This window comes from Protopterus annectens, chromosome 7.part0 (genome assembly GCF_019279795.1).
Source record: "Protopterus annectens isolate FY-2018-M chromosome 7.part0, PAN1.0, whole genome shotgun sequence".
Classification (NCBI taxonomy): Eukaryota; Metazoa; Chordata; order Ceratodontiformes; family Protopteridae; genus Protopterus; species Protopterus annectens.
The window spans coordinates 28,912,149-28,918,148 of record NC_056739.1 but is presented as its reverse complement, the minus strand read 5'-3'; the positions used below and the strand labels follow the sequence as shown (position 1 = coordinate 28,918,148).

General features: G+C 34.8%; 1 protein-coding gene across 1 annotated transcript in view; it reads left to right on the top strand.

Annotated features, from left to right (window-relative positions):
• Positions 1-6,000, top strand: part of LOC122805778 — a 335,686-nt gene that overhangs the window by 227,253 nt on the left and 102,433 nt on the right. The gene's annotated exons all lie outside the window — the stretch shown is intronic.

The following is a 6,000-nucleotide window of genomic DNA, read 5'->3' as shown; positions in this document are numbered from 1 at the left end:
ATTTTTTTCCAAACTTGGAAAACGAAAAAAGGGGAAAAGAATTTAAAAGGTTTTAAACCTTTATCTGCATTTTTAAAAAAAAAAAAAATTTTTTAAAATTTTAAGTATTTTTTTGATTTCTGTTTGGGTTTTAACTAAACGGCAGTTTTTCTGTTTGCTTTTAGTAATTAAGGGTTGGGGAATTTTTTATTTCCTGTTTCCAGTTGGGGGTGCATTTTAAATTTTTCTGCTTAAAAGGGCTTGGAAAATTTTTAAAAACCCGGCTTGGGAAAATTTTATTCACTTAAAAAAAAAAAAATACGGTATTTAATTTGATTTAAACTGTGTTGAAGGAATTTTAACTGAACTGGCAGTTTTTCTGCTCTTCTGCTCTTTAGTAACTTGAACAGAAGCTAGTGTTTGCTGAATTTTGTTATTTGCTAGTAATTACAGGTGTGGCGGTAGCCACATTCTTTGCTTTCCTGTCCTTGCCTAGTTAAGTGGTGCATTGTGAAGTATTTTATGCTTAAAAACCTCAGCTTTGGCCGGCTAACAACTTGGTTATATTCAACTGGACCTATAAGAGAATTTAAGTACCTTTATCTGCACTTTAAAAATATATATATATATATATATATATATATATATATATATATATACGGTATTTAATTTGATTTAAACTGTGTTGAAGGAATTTTAACTAAACTGGCAGTTTTTCTGCTCTTCTGCTCTTTAGTAACTTGAACAGAAGCTAGTGTTTGCTGAATTTTGTTATTTGCTAGTAATTACAGGTGTGGGGGTAGCCACATTCTTTGATTTCCTGTCCTTGCTTAGTTAAGTGGTGCATTGTGAAGTATTTTCTGCTTAAAAACCTCAGCTTTGGCCGGCTAACAACTTGGTTATATTCAACTGGACGTATAAGAGAATTTAAGTACCTTTATCTGCACTTTAAAAAAAAAAAAAAATACGGTATTTAATTTGATTTAAACTGTGTTGAAGGAATTTTAACTGAACTGGCAGTTTTTCTGCTCTTCTGCTCTTTAGTAACTTGAACAGAAGCTAGTGTTTGCTGAATTTTGTTATTTGCTAATAATTACAGGTGTGGCGGTAGCCACATTCTTTGCTTTCCTGTCCTTGCCTAGTTAAGTGGTGCATTGTGAAGTATTTTCTGCTTAAAAACCTCAGCTTTGGCCGGCTAACAACTTGGTTATATTCAACTGGACTTATAAGAGAATTTAAGTACCTTTATCTGCACTTTTAAAAAAAAAAATACGGTATTTAATTTGATTTAAACTGTGTTGAAGGAATTTTAACTGAGCTGGCAGTTTTTCTTCTCTTCTGCTCTTTAGTAACTTGAACAGAAGCTAGTGTTTGCTGAATTTTGTTATTTGCTAGTAATTACAGGTGTGGGGGTAGCCACATTCTTTGATTTCCTGTCCTTGCCTAGTTAAGTGGTGCATTGTGAAGTATTTTCTGCTTAAAAACCTCAGCTTTGGCCGGCTAACAACTTGGTTATATTCAACTGGACGTATAAGAGAATTTAAGTACCTTTATCTGCACTTTTAAAAAAAAAAAATACGGTATTTAATTTGATTTAAACTGTGTTGAAGGAATTTTAACTGAACTGGCAGTTTTTCTGCTCTTCTGCTCTTTAGTAACTTGAACAGAAGCTAGTGTTTGCTGAATTTTGTTATTTGCTAGTAATTACAGGTGTGGGGGTAGCCACATTCTTTGATTTTCTGTCCTTGCCTAGTTAAGTGGTGCATTGTGAAGTATTTTCTGCTTAAAAACCTCAGCTTTGGCCGGCTAACAACTTGGTTATATTCAACTGGACGTATAAGAGAATTTAAGTACCTTTATCTGCACTTTTAAAAAAAAAAAAAAAATGCGGTATTTAATTTGATTTAAACTGTGTTGAAGGAATTTTAACTGAACTGGCAGTTTTTCTGCTCTTCTGCTCTTTAGTAACTTGAACAGATGCTAGTGTTTGCTGAATTTTGTTATTTGCTAGTAATTACCGGTGTGGGGGTAGTCACATTCTTTGATTTCCTGTCCTCGCCTAGTTAAGTGGTGCATTGTGAAGTATTTTCTGCTTAAAAACCTCAGCTTTGGCTGGCTAACAACTTGGTTATATTCAACTGGACGTATAAGAGAATTTAAGTACCTTTATCTGCAGTTTAAAAAAAAAATATATATATACGGTATTTAATTTGATTTAAACTGTGTTGAAGGAATTTTAACTGAACTGGCAGTTTTTCTGCATTTTTGCTCTTTAGTTACTTGAACAGAAGCTAGTGTTTGCTGAATTTTGTTATTTGCTAGTAATTACAGGTGTGGGGGTAGCCACATTCTTTGATTTTCTGTCCTTGCCTAGTTAAGTGGTGCATTGTGAAGTATTTTCTGCTTAAAAACCTCAGCTTTGGCCGGCTAACAACTTGGTTATATTCAACTGGACGTATAAGAAAATTTAAGTACCTTTATCTGCACTTTAAAAAAAAAAAAAATATACGGTATTTAGTTTGATTTAAACTGTGTTGAAGGAATTTTAACTGAACTGGCAGTTTTTCTGCTCTTCTGCTTTTTAGTAACTTGAACAGAAGCTAGTGTTTGCTGAATTTTGTTATTTGCTAGTAATTACAGGTGTGGGGGTAGCCACATTCTTTGATTTCCTGTCCTTGCCTAGTTAAGTGGTGCATTGTGAAGTATTTTCTGCTTAAAAACCTCAGCTTCGGCCGGCTAACAACTTGGTTTTATTCAACTGGACTTATAAGAGAATTTAAGTACCTTTATCTGCACTTTTTAAAAAAAAAAAATACGGTATTTAATTTGATTTAAACTGTGTTGAAGTAATTTTAACTGAACTGGCAGTTTTTCTGCTCTTCTGCTCTTTAGTTACTTGAACAGAAGCTAGTGTTTGCTGAATTTTGTTATTTGCTAGTAATTACAGGTGTGGGGGTAGCCACATTCTTTGATTTCCTGTCCTTGCCTAGTTAAGTGGTGCATTGTGAAGTATTTTCTGCTTAAAAACCTCAGCTTTGGCCGGCTAACAACTTGGTTATATTCAACTGGACATATTTGAGAATTTAAGTACCTTTATCTGCACTTTTTAAAAAAAAAAAAAATACGGTATTTAAATTGATTTAAACTGTGTTAAAGGAATTTTAACTGAACTGGCAGTTTTTCTGCTCTTCTGCTCTTTAGTAACTTGAACAGAAGCTAGTGTTTGCTGAATTTTGTTATTTGCTAGTAATTACAGGTGTGGGGGTAGCCACATTCTTTGATTTCCTGTCCTTGCCTAGTTAAGTGATGCATTGTGAAGTATTTTCTGCTTAAAAACCTCAGCTTTGGCCGGCTAACAACTTGGTTATATTCAACTGGACGTATAAGAGAATTTAAGTACCTTTATCTGCACTTTTAAAAAAAAAATACGGTATTTAATTTGATTTAAACTGTGTTGAAGGAATTTTAACTGAACTGGCAGTTTTTCTGCTCTTCTGCTCTTTAGTTACTTGAACAGAAGCTAGTGTTTGCTGAATTTTGTTATTTGCTAGTCATTACAGGTGTGGGGGTAGCCACATTCTTTGATTTCCTGTCCTTGCCTAGTTAAGTGGTGCATTGTGAAGTATTTTCTGCTTAAAAACCTCAGCTTCGGCCGGCTAACAACTTGGTTATATTCAACTGGACTTATAAGAGAATTTAAGTACCTTTATCTGCACTTTTTTTAAAAAAAAAAAATACGGTATTTAATTTGATTTAAACTGTGTTGAAGTAATTTTAACTGAACTGGCAGTTTTTCTGCTCTTCTGCTCTTTAGTTACTTGAACAGAAGCTAGTGTTTGCTGAATTTTGTTATTTGCTAGTAATTACAGGTGTGGGGGTAGCCACATTCTTTGATTTCCTGTCCTTGCCTAGTTAAGTGGTGCATTGTGAAGTATTTTCTGCTTAAAAACCTCAGCTTTGGCCGGCTAACAACTTGGTTATATTCAACTGGACGTATTAGAGAATTTAAGTACATTTATCTGCACTTTTTTAAAAAAAAAAAAAAAATACGGTATTTAAATTGATTTAAACTGTGTTGAAGGAATTTTAACTGAACTGGCAGTTTTTCTGCTCTTTAGTAACTTGAACAGAAGCTAGTGTTTGCTGAATTTTGTTATTTGCTAGTAATTACAGGTGTGGGGGTAGCCACATTCTTTGATTTCCTGTCCTTGCCTAGTTAAGTGGTGCATTGTGAAGTATTTTCTGCTTAAAAACCTCAGCTTTGGCTGGCTAACAACTTGGTTATATTCAACTGGACGTATAAGAGAATTTAAGTACCTTTATCTGCACTTTTTTAAAAAAAATATATACGGTATTTAATTTGATTTAAACTGTGTTGAAGGAATTTTAACTGAACTGGCAGTTTTTCTGCTCTTCTGCTCTTTAGTTACTTGAACAGAAGCTAGTGTTTGCTGAATTTTGTTATTTGCTAGTAATTACAGGTGTGGGGGTAGCCACATTCTTTGATTTCCTGTCCTTGCCTAGTTAAGTGGTGCATTGTGAAGTATTTTCTGCTTAAAAACCTCAGCTTCGGCCGGCTAACAACTTGGTTATATTCAACTGGACTTATAAAAGAATTTAAGTACCTTTATCTGCACTTTAAAAAAAAAAAATACGGTATTTAATTTGATTTAAACTGTGTTGAAGGATTTTTAACTGAACTGGCAGTTTTTCTTCTCTTCTGCTCTTTAGTTACTTGAACAGAAGCTAGTGTTTGCTGAATTTTGTTATTTGCTAGTAATTACAGGTGTGGGGGTAGCCACATTCTTTGATTTCCTGTCCTTGCCTAGTTAAGTGGTGCATTGTGAAGTATTTTCTGCTTAAAAACCTCAGCTTTGGCCGGCTAACAACTTGGTTATATTCAACTGGACGTATAAGAGAATTTAAGTACCTTTATCTGCACTTTTTAAAAAAAAAAAAATATATGGTATTTAATTTGATTTAAACTGTGTTGAAGGAATTTTAACTGAACTGGAAGTTTTTCTGCTCTTCAGTTATTCCCACCCACCCTCCCTGGTTTTGTTTTGGTGTTAATCTTAGTGGCCTTGAAACTGCCCACCCCTCAGCCTGCCTCTGGGCTCATCTCATTTGCTCACTCAACTGAGTGCAGTGTGATCATATTCTGATTTCAGACACTCCTACTGTGTACAAAGAGACCATCTGGGAAACAGACAAAAAAAAAATTAAGCTCATTTCCTGGCTTTCCTGTTAAGTGCTATAGACTATTTGTAGGCTTCTGAGCCCCCAAGCCCTTCTGTGTTTGAGGGAAGCCTTCTAGCTTGTTTTTTTTTCTTATAACTAGCCAGCTTTCTAGTTTCAGCTCACAAATCTGTTTTTTTGATCTCAGCACTTGTTCAGATAAAAAAAAAAAAAAAAAAAAAATTTCATCTGCTTTTTCTGTACTTGTGTTTCTACCTACTTCATTTTACTTTTGCATCATCTTGAAAATACTCAATTGTATTTATTACTGCTTGGTGTAACTCATTCTAAGCCTTTTGGTTTAAACACTTGGGCTTCGGACCAGTTGTTTTGCACTGAGAGGGTTTGTGGTCTGCACTGTTGTGGCCGAACAGGTAGCTTACATCCTTCTAGGTTGGGAATTGCTGATTGAGGGCTCAGTGTCTGTTATTCTAAAAGTGTATTAATTCTGGTTTAAGCACTTGGGCTTTCAGGACAGTTATTTTACATTAAGAGGGTTCGTGGTCTGCACTCTTGTGGGAGGAGAGGCTGGACTCTGCCCTTCTGAGCTGGGAATTTCTGGTTAAAGGCTTATAGTGCATGCATATCTGAACTGCTTCTTACTGAAGTTGGTGCGCCTTGTTTGCTGTGGCATAGACTGGATTCGGGCCTGCTGGATCTAGCGTTGTTTGTGTAACTTGAGCACTAATCCAGACATTCTCTAAAGTATTCAATTGTATTTATTACTGCTTGGTTGTAACTTGATTAAAGTGTAGCTATCATTCTAAGTCTTTTGGATTAAGC